Consider the following 13,664-nt stretch of genomic DNA (forward strand, 5'->3'; position numbering starts at 1 on the left):
TTCCGGGACAATCTATGCTGAGGTGACTAGGGATATTATCATGTAATGGAAATAATACACGAAATACTCAGATAGATGATACAAAACAGAACAAACATATGACAAAAATGGTATAAGTCATTATAAATAAGAATCTTGAAAATTAAAAATTGCTTTAATGATTGTGATTCCTATTTTTCCTGATGTAAAACAAGAATCGTGGGTCTGGGTCATGGGAATAAATACGCCTCCTCGGTAATCAAAGAAGGGTTATTTCTAGACGTCGGGTGAGGTGAGGAGCGGTTTTATGCCGCGTTGTAGATTATGTCACTAATTGACCGAAACTATTTCCTAAAATCGTTTCAATGACGACAAGCGTTTGGAGTTTCGTCCGTGCTGTGCCCCAAGAAGATGGCTGTATCAAAACCTCATACCTTCAAATTAACATGCTAAATTCAACGTGAAATCAATCGTGTGTCGAGACATATTCTAGGACTAAGTAACACTACGAGAGGTTCGAACGAGATGATTGTCTGAGAATAACCAGTCTTCGTTACTGAGTGAGTAGGTTCAAAAACCAAAGAAATGAATGTAGTTAAATCCATGGGATTACTTTTAAATGAAACTGTCCATGAGCTCTCCAACCGATTTAGTAGCACCTCAAACACTGTTACAAATATTTGACCCCACCCTCACCTCTAGTAATTGTAACTGTTAGAACGTACAATAAAGACACGTCATGTCCGCATAGTAGATGATAGCAGGCTCTAGGTCATATTTTCCCGTGCAGTAGAGCAAAGTATGCAAATACTTTCTTCTTCAGGGTAGTGTAAGTAGAAATTCTAAACATAAACCTTTCAATTAACCTCAAAGTTGCTCTTGAAATTCTTGCACTTTTAATGTTTAATAATTGAGAAGTGAACATGAACACATTGGTCATCTTACATTACTAATCTACTAATCAGCTGCACGTAGCTGTTCTGATGTTGTTTTCTCGTTTTTTCCGTAGTCTGGCTGTCTTTTGAATTTTAAATGTGTGTTATAGACTGAAAATTCCTAAACAAGAATCAGTTCTCGTAAAAGTGTTATTTTGTCATGCTGTTTTGGAGTATGCCTATTATACTACGGAAAATACAGAATTAGGAGCAGGCTTTCAAACGTGCTGTTCCGGCCGGTGTATCACAGTGAGTAAGTGAGTGTTGTGAGTGAGTGTTGTGAGTGTTGTGAGTGAGTGAGTGAGTGAGTGTGTGAGTGAGGTAAGTTTTATATATTCCAACAATATCACTGCGGGGGACACCAGAAATGGGCTTCACATATTGTGCCCATGTGGAGAAACGAACCCGGATCTTCGGCGAGCGAACGGCTTAGCCACAAGACTCCCCCACCGCTCCTAGTATATATATCAGAAAGATTCTGTAACACCCGAAAGGTGCTTCGTGACAAAAACTTGACGACAACAGCATTCTGGCAAATACAAGGGACATAACCACTCCTGGAACAACTAAGTCAACTCAGCCATCCATGTCAGGCCTTGAAGTATATTCTGATAATTCAGGAGTCCATGACATTATAGCTAGTTGCATTGATTACATAACATAAATACGCACAATGATGTTCAACAAAGATTTTATACATTCACCTTTATTATTCTGAAATTGAATTTCACACCTCTTGTTCACGCTGTACTGAAGATAACAATAAAACATGATGTTCACGGATACTGCTCCCGTGGGAATCAAACCCAGTTTACGCCAAGCAAGCAAGCACTAAGCAAGCAGCTGCCCTTAAGTCTAATAGGTATTGACATATCACCATCTTTTGTTATTCAACAACAATGCGTTAATTTGTTTTTAAATGTATGTCTTCTGATTAACGGCGACGCTCGGTAACTCGCCGTGGATGAACACGCACTGATGTTATACACGTGTTTTAGTACAAACAGAGTGTGATGGAAAGGAAACATGAAATATTTATCATGATCATGGTCAATCTGTCATCACGAGGACATTGTTTGTTGACAATATTACTGTGAGTGTATGAAGTGGAACACTTTTTTCATGATGCATGACGTCTTATCTTTGATGTAGTCAGGTGTTGGTTTCAGCTGACAGGGGTGGATTTGGAGCTCTTTGTGGTGGGATCAAATTGATAGTTAAACATATATCATTAATGGTAATTATCGATAAAACATACGCATGAAAGTACGGGTCTATAGTGACAAATCCGTCGCATAGGTGGCAGGGTTAGAACGGTTCCTGATCGTTAAACGCTGGCGAAGTTTATCGGACGTATTTTTCCCAAGGATCGATGCTGGGGCCCACACGAGTGTAGGTCAAAAGACAGTGTGGACATTGTCCACTCCACGCAGGGCCTGAGGCAGGAACATATTTTTCTGGGTTTTATTCTGCGGAAGAATGTGCGTGCGATAGGGTAAACTTTGAGAATGGGCGCAGAAAAATGTAAACTGATGTACAAAAGAAAGTCCCCACCTGGTGTCTGGGAATTGTTTTCCAAACAGTTAAAAGTGAATATTTGGAAAACGTCTTTTTATTGTGGTTTCCAAGTCACGTGTATGACATCAAAACACCTACATTTTGTTGACTTGCATGTGAATAGTCAACAGTAGACCTGAGGTAGACAGGGAACCAGTGAACGTCTAGAAGCACAGGTTTGATGTGATCCCATTTCGCTGTTCTTGTGATGATTCTTGCAGCTGTATTTTGTACTTTTGGAGGTTATTTATAAGTTATTCTGAAAGGCCATATAGACGTGAGTTACAATAGTCTGTCCTGAAAGAATAAAACAATCGACTGAAATTGTGAGCGGTATACCTGAAGCCATCCCATCAAAAGTGCCAACACATCAGCAACGAGAACGAGTCTTTGGTTTGTGGAATTGTATTAAGGTTGCATTACCGTATCTGTGGTGTTTCGGCAGCACGTACACAATGCTCTACCTGTAAGTCAGACCCGTGAAGGTCCCGGGGCAGAATAGGCCTTCAGCAACCTAGCTTGCCATTAAAGGCGACTGAGCTTGTCTTAAGAGGCGACTAACGGGATCGGGTGGTCAGGCCCGCTGACTTGGTTGAAACGTGTAATCGGTTCCCAATTGCGCAGATCGATGCTCTTGTTGTTGGTCACTGGATTGTCTGGTCCAGACTCGATTATTTACAGACCGTAAAACTAAAACCACTCACTAACTAACCCACTCACTCACTCACCTGTAAGGCACAGTAACAACACTTCTCAAAACATGTAGGACCGCGTGTGGTTGTTTATGGGAAAATGGGAAAACAATCCCAAAGCACCCGTGTGCCTCAAGGACCCGCTGCTTTCGAACTAGTTGATTTATTTGAGTAAAATAACTGGAAATGCTGATGAAGAACACTGTCCAACAACACTCCTAAGATTAGTTCGTGTCACCAGTCTAGAAGCTATGTAGGCCTAGAACTTTTTTCCCAGCCCTCGTATTTACAGCGAAGGTGATGTCTCATTTGTTCGAAATGACTATGTCGATATTTGCTCAAAACCAGATTATGAGCACGTTCTCATGATATTTCAGAAAAAGTTTCGCACAAATTATCATGCCCGCCTACAATTATACATCACCGTGCAAGGAACGAGGCATATGCAGGTCATGCGACAAACGACCGCCCGTTATTTCATAAAGAACTCGTAACATAACATCAATATCTGTATATTTGGATTTGTGAATCAATCGTTAAAGGGGCACTCGGCGTAAGGAAATTGGCAGTCCCAGTCATCTGTATTCAGGTCGTTCAAACACTACATTCTATTTTTGCTAATTCAAATTTTATTATGCATATTATCATACCAGTGTATGGTTCCCATTATGACCTAAAGGCAGCTTTTCAGTTTGGAGTGCAGTAAGTGTAGTACAGAACAGGAAGTGGACATCAGACATTTGCCACTTTGAAATGAATTTTTCTTGTCCATGTTTAGAGGAAACAGTGTGGACTAATTTCATATAAAGGGCTATACACGTACGTACGTGTGTATGTATGTATGTATGTATGTATGTATGTATGTATGTATGTATGTATGTATGTATGTATGTATGTATGTATGAAGTCCCAATTAAAGTAGATTTTAGAAATGGTTTTATTTTTTTTCTTTCCTTAATAGTAACACTGTTGTACACGTGGACAAAGTGGTCATTTATTTTCAAGCAACGGTGTTGGAAGAAAGAGGCGTCTGTTGCAGGTGGCTGTTGACTTTGTGGTATATATCATTATAAAATGGAAACTGTAAACACAAGTATTCTGGATATTGAGACAGTAAGCTTTTCAAATGTGTTAGCATTCATAATGCGTCGTTAGGAATTCTTTCGAAACATTTGTGGAGCAACAAAACATGACGTTTGTTACCTGCATGCCTGAACAAGACCCGAAGAGCTGTCGTTTCTGTTTCCTCCGATATCCGGTGATTCGATATAGCATCACCAATAATTGATCGAGCCAGATCGATGGGACTTATTGTTGTAAGACATCCGACACGAAAAAATATGTTCCACACAACTCCTATTATGATACATTCCTGGGCATGACATACTTGGAGTGGAAGCGGCATTGAATCCTTGTCCCGCGACCTGTTACTGAGGGCTACCCTTAAACACGTCTCGTAAACAAAGGCTAACGATTATCGACACGTCACAAATGCTTGTCTATCCAAGGAGTGCTTATTCAGAAAAAATGTAACAAAGAGAAATTTGTGCACAGTTGTGATAAATAAATGATTTTGTTATTATGCCCTGCTATTCGACGTGATTCTATAAGCGGCATCAAACGCGAAGAACATTGGAGCTAGGATCAATGAGGAAACAGTTGTTCTTGTGTTGGGGCTTGTGAAAAATTGGGACTATGCGTTGGGGGTGTTTCAAAAAAGGCTTTCGGAATATGCACCACAACTGGAATGGCAGTTTTCTGATTACGAAATCACTACATTATAGCGCCACACAATACACACCAATACGAACACACAATACAAACCAATACGAATTGTTTTGGGTATCAAACCGGCCGACATTAACTCCTAAAAAGCGAAGCAAGAATTGACACGTCTAAAAAAATACATTGCATTTCAAGTCTTTGACTATTCCAGGTCACTTATATCTAATTTAAGAGCACTGGGACGCGAAACGGTTGAAAGAATGATAATCGAAGATCAAAACGAGGAAATGTAAGACTGCAAATAAATGATTTCTTCGGGTATGAAAGAATACATCCGTTACATAACCAAAAGACGAGTCGCCGTAGTGTCAACTTGTTCTTAAAAATCATGAAGCACCATTGTAATCCTGCAGTGTTGAATATAAGACAATTCAACCACTGAAGACCTGTTCCATAAAAGTGCTACAAAAGAGTAGCTTGTTTTTCAGTTATTTGAGGAATGTATTTCTTTAAAAACGAGTCGATCGAAATTATTTCCATAAAACAAACAATATCAACTGTTATGAGCTTTGACCTTTACACTAGCAATACCAGCAATTCTGACACATTGTGCCCTGTTGAGAATCCAACCCGGGACATCGGTTTAGCACTATAGTAAACAGAAACAGGCGACTACATACTCTGAGACTACGTTGGGTTACGTCCCTTACGCAGACAAGGATGTCGCCACAATGAGACTTTGTAGTTCAGGGTGTGCCACTGGGCCGGTTGTCTTGGACAGATAACCCACAGAGCCAAATGTTGTTGACGCGTCCGTGGATAAAACCCACAAAACGGGTATATGGTGCTTACAAACCAGGATCCTAATAGGAGAAAGTCTAGGATTCAAACCCCTGATCCAAAAATCCTGCATGGGTATCACTCCCAAACAAAACTCTTGAGATATCACTAGTATGCTTACCCTTGTATAGCTTTCTTGTTAGATTATGAGTATAATTCTGTAAGGAAATCTGGGTAGCACTTTCCTTAGGTGAACACTGGCGGTTTCTCGGGGAAATCGGATCTCAGATTTCTAAAACGAGTTCGCTTCATTTAATTTACTATGTCTCGAAAATAACTGATCTCATCAATAGAATACCAATCAGGAAACAAACCCACACTCGAAAGTAGTTAGGTCTCGGGGGTAAATACCATGAAACTATATAAACTAGCGGGCAAAAGAAAGTAGAGGTCCTCTTTCAGCATCACTAAAAGACAAACGAAAGACGATATCTTGGTGAATTGAATGTGATTTTATCCAGTCGTCAAAAGACAATAATCAACATTAAGAAACGCTGTTGGATTGTTTGAATGAAACGAACCGGGGCTAGAACTTGATGAATTCATTTTCAGTCTATAGTCACTGTTGGACACAACCATGATGCCCTCCCATTGTCAGTAGCGCGTGTGGACTCCTGCCACGTCAATAGAGGCCCGGATACGTCTCCTCATCGACGTTGTCAAACGTCGAATAACGTCAGGAGGTATGCGGTTCCATTCCTCTCTGAGGGCACATCCCAGTTCTTAACGGGCACGTGGAATTGGTATGCGACGCCTGATTTGCCTGTTCAAGTGATCCCATAAATGCTCAATGGGATTCATATCCGGAGAACAGGCAGGCCACGGCAGAACATTAACCTTGTGTTGTTGCAGAATATCCAGCTAATCAACAGGGTCAAAGGTGACGCCTATTAGAAATATGACGGTAGGTGGTTAATTAGAATGATCCAAAGGTGTCCACGTTTATTCACACAGCGTTGTACCATCTCATGGACATATCAAGGAAATCATACTGAGCTCAAGGTTAACATTTTTCGACAGTATCTGTAAGGAAGCATATTGGTAATTTGAAACAGTTCAGTCCTATGCAATCGACAAATTCTCAGCAACGGCGACATTATTGATTCTAAACTTCACAGGAAGTTGACTGCTCTGAATTTGATGGGCTCTTTTAAAAATCAATCGGCATGGCAAAATTGTGCATCAGGTATCGGTTTGTCTTTAATAAATTCTAAAGAAACAACGTTGCCCATACAGACTTTTTTCTCCACGGCTTGTCTTATCAGCCTTCCGCTTCTTTATGCTTGCAACGATTTTCTCGTTGTTAATATGTATTGATAAAACCTACATCCTCACCAGATCGACTCTCCTCTGAAGTTTCGAAGAACATGGATGTTTATATGGCCCCCAGCTGATAAGCTGACGTCTATCGATGCCGTATCGATCGAGTTCCATATTGGCGTGCTCAGGCCGAGGTGGTACGCTCATCGAAACACGTTACCGCTAATCTCAACGCTCGGGCTTTCTGTAAGCATGTATTATCAGAAATCTGGCCAAGCAACGGTATTTACTGTTACTCCAGTTATTAATATTGGAGATTTTCTTTTAATAAATGCTTCATGCAACTGTCAGAGTATTTATATTTTTTCAGTCGTTAAGTGGTCGCGAGTTGTCGTGACATTTATCAAGTAGTTTATCACATTGGACTAAGATTTAATCGGGTAATTGTAAAACACTACCACAGAAACGGAGGTGGATTTGAGTTCCATGTGTGAGACTGGGATTTTTCAGTGCGTTCTCTGGGTACAGTCAGCACAATGGTGGTAGAATGAATAACCCAGTGCAAACATTAAGTTTAAATCAATAAGTTCAAAGAAAACACACGCGACAGATCGAACTCAGACTGTACAAGAAGAAATGTAATTTGCTAAAACAGTGGTCGACGTCACCATAATCGATTACCAAATGCCAAAACACTCACTTATTCTCATGTTCTGAGCTGACACGTCGTATTGTAGATAGCTAATCGTTTGCGTCTGAAAAGAAAATGTTTACCTTTTAGGTTTTATATAATTCTTCATTATCTGGAAATTGAAATGAAAGAAGTTCTTGCTTCTGATTCGATCCAGTTTATTGTTGACGTGTGGTCTCTTTGAATGTGTTGTATTTCACGATGTGCATATGTGGGAGAAATATAGAATTACAGATAACTTTCAATTATGAGTGACTTGGCTTCAGATGTCAGGTAAAATGTGGCTCAGTGCCGCGTTCAAAATTACTGCACTTGTACAACATATTTAGAAACGTGAAGATATGAGTTAGAATTGGTCGTCAGTAGCCAATGCTTGTCTATCAGAGGCGACTAAAGGGCTTGGTTGGTCAGGCTCGCTGGCTTGGTTGATACATGTCACAGTATCCCAACTACGTGGATCGATGCTCATGCTGTCGATCACTGGACTGTCTGGTCCAGACTTGATTTTTTACAAACCGTTACCATATTGCTGGAATATTGCTGAGTGCTGCGTTAAATAACTAACAAACGAAACAACACGTTTATTTATGTGTGGGACTGCATGCGCACATGGCGGTCTTATACCGCCTACTCTCTGTGATACCTGATATACTATGCCATACTTTGACATGAGTATGTCACTAGAAAGCAGCATTGCTTGACATGAGTATGTCACTAGGAAGCAGCATTGCTTGACATGAGTATACCGTTATAGTAAGCAGCATTTTGACTGCCGGCCTACCAGGCCCATTCGTGACCAACTCGTGTCATTCCCGGACAAGCCGAATAGCGTTACGGAAAGAGGCGAGTGGTGACGAATGGCACCAGGCCCTGCTTTATCCCATTGTGCCATTCGTCAGGCAGGCAACAAGTACCGTTTCTTACCGTTTGGTGTAACGCAGCCTAGGAACGAACCGTGAAGTAATTGCAGGGAGCGTTGCTACTTTGATCATAGGATTATCGACCGTTCAGAGCCTCTTTTTAAAGGAAAAAAAATTAAAAAGTAACATAAATACTGAAATATTGATTTTAACTTGCATGACTACCGATGTCGCATCAGCGTAAACAGCACGACCAGGTTGTCATATTTCATATATGTTCATCGCTCTGAATGTATGATCAATATACATCAGTGCTTGCGTTGGTATGTTGTTATCTGCATCCACGCACACGGATCAGCTTTAAGCCGAAACAGAAAACACTTGTGTTGTGGGCGGAGTTATTCCATGTATCAGTTAGAAGCTGCCCTGTCCTTTACATAAAATGGAGGCAAAATGAGGATGGAGTGAGTTAAGTTTTACGCCGCACTCGGTTAGCAATATTTCATCTGTATGGCGGCGGTCTGCAAATTATCGATCCACGCAAATGGAGTATGATGAAATATGCGTCATCCAAATCAGGGAGCGTGATCACCCGATCCCGTTCGTCGCGTTTTACGACAAGCAGGGTCGCCTTTTTTGGCAAGCATGGGTTAGCGAAGATCAAGTCTGGGCAAAAGGAGACAAATGGAAAATAAATATTATTTATTAGTTTGTCGCAGATAACAACAATCCACCTTTCTGACAACTACATTTACACAGGTCGAGGTCCCGGGTAGACGACAAGGTGATTCACTATGTGAGCGACGTTCCACGTCAACGGAGGGCGCGACGCTCTGAACCAAGTCACACTGCCTGTGGAGCATATAATCTGTGATCCGTACATCCTGACAGGATGTATGTGAGTGAGCACAATTTCCAAATGGCGGATATTCTGTTCAAAGGTTCAGCAATAGCCTTTACATTGGACAAAATTTGAAAATACGGTTTTATCTGAACTAATACAATTCCATAAAACTGGCACAAACGTCCAGTTGTCATGGTCAGTTTAAGTCGATCCTCGTCCTCGTAGCCACGAAGCTACGTCCTGGCTATATATAATGAGAGCTGGCACTCGCTTATTATTACAAAAATCTTTGTTATATGAATACATGAAATAGTAAACTGCTCTTATACCAGTATTTGATAGGGTACAGGGTTAGTTTTGATTTTCGCTACCATCAGTCTTCCATTTATACGGCTGGTAATGAATTGAGTCTTGACAAGATAATCTAGTGATTGACATCTTGAACATCGATCTAAGCAATTGGCACAATGAGAATGTTTAAAGGGCGACTGTGCTCCGCACTATCGGTGCGCATGCTAGGCCTTGTAGTTTTTGTCACGTCTGAGTGTGACGTAAAATATTGTGGCACCATGATTAAAACGCTGGTTAATTTTTGGAGATAGTGTCATTTTCAGACTCGACATAGTAGCACCGAAAGCGCAGACATGACACTGTCGTGTGATTGCTTCACCATGCAGAAATAAGTTTCACACAAATGGGAATCGAACCCGGGTCTTCGAACTGACGAGCGAACTCTTCAACCACTGGGCTAGCCCCAACATATATGAATGAAGGATTAACAATTATACAAGGCGACTGTGGCGTTTTGCAGAATGGTCCTTATATCAACATATTCAACATATTGTTTACAGGTACATGGTAATCCACGAGCATAACACTGATGTATTCATAAGACTTGCGTATGGCAGTGACTGGTGATGCATTTCCAGACTGTCATGTCGACAGAATAATTCTTGGGTTAAAATCCGACGACAAACATGTATTTTTCTTATTTTTGCGGTTTTGGGTTTTTTTTCTGATACATCTGTTTGTTTGTTTGTTTTGGTTTGTTTGTGTTTTAGTTGTGTTTTTGTTTTTATTTATTTGTTTGTTTGTTTGTTTGTTTGTTTGTTGTGAGGTTAACGTTAGATACAGTACTAGAATAGATTTTACAGAACGTTGTTGTAAAGAAGGTGGCGTGTTTACGACAATGTGTATTAGTAATTTATAGTCGTGAAGCAGCATCAAATTAAACACAGCTAGCACATCGAGGATGGAAGACTTCCCACATTTGTTTACAGACTAAAATACAAGGTATTGATAGTATTACCCTACTGTGTACAAATTATCTGAATGTAGTCAAAGGGAAACAACTCATATCTTCTTAGCCACAATTCGCCGTCTTCAGGAATATAGGTATAGCTTCTGTGTATTGGCGGATTATTTTATGAATTTACGAGAAGTTTAAAGATTCACAAAAACATATTTGAGCAACATCAACACGTGCTCTTTGTGTGTGTGTGTGTGTGTGTGTGTGTGTGTGTGTGTGTGTGTGTGTGTGTGTGTGTGTGTGTGTGTGTGTGTGTGTGTGTGTGTGTGTGTGTGTGTGTGTGTGTGTGTGTGTGTGTTTGTGGTTTTTTCGGTTGGTTGTTTTTTTTGGTTTTTTTGTTGCTGTCTTTTTTGTATACATCTGGCTTGGTAATCTGTTTGATTCCTTGTCGCTGAACCCCGACGGTGTTTCGTTCAGTCCATGGATTGTTTGGCCCAGATAATTTACAGACAGGCGTAACAGTGGAATACTGGAGAGTGAAATGTAAAACAAGAATGCCAAAAAGAAACACTCGTAGTTGTCAATCAGGGTATTGATTGTTGTGATTTTGAATGAGTTTAGTTTCTCGAAGCTTTTAGCCATATCTCAGTAATATCAGGCCGGAGACACCAAATATGGGCTTCAAACATTGTGTCCGTGTGAGGAATCCAACCCAGGTCGCCGGCGTGAAATCCGCCGATTAGTTTCGTTCGTGAGGCTCTTTCGAAGCCGTTAGGCTGGGGACGGGCTTCACGAGCGAAACTAATTGACTGACTGAGGACTTAAGACAAAGTCAGCTAAACGTTACTGTATATTAGTGGGGTTTTTTTGTAGTGTAGTTTGGCTTGAAAAGTCTCCCTCGAACCCAACATTAAAGCGTAATGCATACGTAGTGGCGCTCTGTACGAGTTCAACTAATCTACGGGTTTTTCATTTGAAAAATGAAGAAGTGTTTTGTACATGGCTTACTTAGAATTCAGTTGTACTTGTTGGCTGTTTGCAAAGGAAGATGGATCCCGATGGAAGTTTGTTTGTAACGCAAAACGGTTTTGCCCTTAGTGCGGGGTATGAGCACAGACTACGTGACAGAGTGCTCAGAGTCGGAGAGAGTGCGCACATCCACCTATTGATAGGTAACTTCGACGACAGGAGGGCATCAGAGCGGGGTGTAAGCTAGGAAAGGACGGACAAAAAACAAACTCCACCCAAAACGATGTCCAGTGCGACTGTACAATATGTATATATCCCTTACGTGTAAGAGTTTATTTTAGATGGAATAGGAATCATCATGCAACTAATAATAATAATAATAATAACAGTAATATGTTGCAGATGAATTTGGGCTCAGTAAATGATAATGTTATATTTCACATCAGTGTAATGAAATAGTACTATTATTTTCAAGGCTTTTAGGGATATACATGTATGTATCTATGGTACTCGGTACATTTGATTTGTTTAAAGTTACATATAGAAAGTAATTATTACAGTATTCTGCGGACATTACTGAGAATACTGTTTGTTTTGAATTCTTTTTTTTATTATGTACACGATTTATTCTAGGCCACACAAGAGTTCGTGTGCCAGTCTGTACTTGAGAAATTCTCCGCTACGAGTTAGCTAATGCATGATTTGTTGAAGTGAACAGTGAACACCCACTGATACAGTCTGCTCCTCAAGACAGCAGGATTCTAAGGGTTTTCTCAAAGCACTCCCTGAGGGCGACAACTGCGACATTCTAATATGACTCTAATATTAATGAACAGCTCATCACTGAACGGACTAGCCACATGTCATCAGCAATCCGTTGTTACAAGGTATTGTGTTTTATAATAATTCGTTAATAACTGACAAACCAGGGACGCAAATCAAATGGACGTAAAATGCTGTGTGCAGTAAGCACTGACACTTGTAGGACATAACTCTTACATTTGACCTCGTAAACATTCCTCTTACATTTGACCTCGTAAACATTCCTATTGAATGATTTTAGTTATGAGATAATGTTAGAGTTATCAGTTCTAAAGCAGGGCAATATTTCTGCTTTTTATGCCACAGCTAGTTGGAAACCTTAATATGAATACCAAGATTTACGGTTAAATGAATATCTCTAGCGTGTATTAATAATATTATTTGAAGCTCACATACGATGTCTGTTTCCGAACAAATGACATCAGTGATTTGATATACCTCCACATAATTAAACAGACGATTCTGTAACGACACTGGTGTTTCAGCGAACGTTCGAAGAAATCCCAGAAAAGCAGATGACATCGTTCAAAGGAAAAGAACGCCGAGAGCAACAACGAGCATCTGTCGACACAGGGTGAACCGCTTCCGGGGAAGAGATTCCTTTAAGATGCCCGTACCTCCGTTCCATTGTAATTCTTGAATCTTTTCGTACATTATCTGACTAATTAGACAAAAGACTACCATTTGACGTTCAAACAGTTTTTTTAAAACTTTGTTTTAATTGGTGGCTCATTAAGATTGTATTTATACGTGTGATTGTGAAACAGATTGTTATAATAAATAAGCCAGTCTGATATGTAAAGTTAAACTATTAAGTTCCGTTTTCGTTTGTTTGTTTTATTGTTTCTTTTATTTTTCAAAATGATCTTTGACATATATATCGATGTTACTTTGCAGTTCACATACTTAGTAAATTACAGTTTTTATCATTTAAATTACCAAAGTATTTCGAGGAAGGGGGGTTTACAATTTGAATAGGTAGAATTTCTAATTAATATTTGCCTCGAGGGAGAAGAGGCATACTACAGTCACTCTGGAGAATTCGATCTTTACTCTTAAACAACAGCAGAGAGAAGCAAACGCGTCTCACCAAATATACGAAATAAGTTGTGTGCCTACCACTAGTCATCATAGTAACTCTGGACTGTGCTTAAGTCAACCAATGAAAAAATATGTAATCAGTGACATCGTGACAGTCATGCGGTGTCAACCAATCAGCACTGGGTTCCTATGACGTCACG

The 13,664-nt window shown here is 40.1% G+C and overlaps 1 long non-coding RNA gene across 1 annotated transcript in view; it reads left to right on the plus strand.

Annotated features, from left to right (window-relative positions):
- The window catches only part of LOC137278034 (uncharacterized), a 173,767-nt gene that overhangs the window by 39,078 nt on the left and 121,025 nt on the right, over positions 1-13,664 (plus strand). The window lies entirely within an intron of this gene.

Source organism: Haliotis asinina, chromosome 3 (assembly GCF_037392515.1).
Source record: "Haliotis asinina isolate JCU_RB_2024 chromosome 3, JCU_Hal_asi_v2, whole genome shotgun sequence".
Classification (NCBI taxonomy): Eukaryota; Metazoa; Mollusca; class Gastropoda; order Lepetellida; family Haliotidae; genus Haliotis; species Haliotis asinina.